Consider the following 559-nt stretch of genomic DNA (forward strand, 5'->3'; position numbering starts at 1 on the left):
CCACCGGCTCATGCAACTTGCTGTTCTCATTTTGTTTTTCGTGCTATTTTACAAAGAATGCTTATGTGCAAGCATTGTGTAATATGAGGTATTAACTTGAACATTTTTTTTATAATTCTTCAAGATCGATGTATTTTATATTGGTTACCTACTTAATTCAATCAGATAAAATATGGGTTTAATATAACCCTTTTATATTTTATTAAGCTTTCAATATGAAACTATAAATGCATTGGAACCCCGTCAAAAAGGAGTCCCTCAAGTGGCTCAGCGGTAAGTATGAAGACTCATAACGTTAAATACTGAATTTCGATACCCGTGATAGGTACGGTATAGATAACCTATTGTATAGCTTTGCGCTTTACAACAATGAAAGATATCAGAAAAACAAACCCTCAGAAAGGTATTCGTTTTATTTACGTTTCCAGCCCTATGAGCTTTATTAAATGCTTTAACAATATAAGTACCATTATTGTTTGTTTGTTTTAATTAAGCACAAAGCTACACAATGGGCTATCTGTGCTCTGCCCACCACGGGTATCGAAACCCGGATTCTAGC

The sequence above is a fragment of the Limulus polyphemus genome, unplaced genomic scaffold (genome assembly GCF_000517525.1).
Source record: "Limulus polyphemus unplaced genomic scaffold, Limulus_polyphemus-2.1.2 Scaffold287, whole genome shotgun sequence".
Taxonomy (NCBI): domain Eukaryota; kingdom Metazoa; phylum Arthropoda; class Merostomata; order Xiphosura; family Limulidae; genus Limulus; species Limulus polyphemus.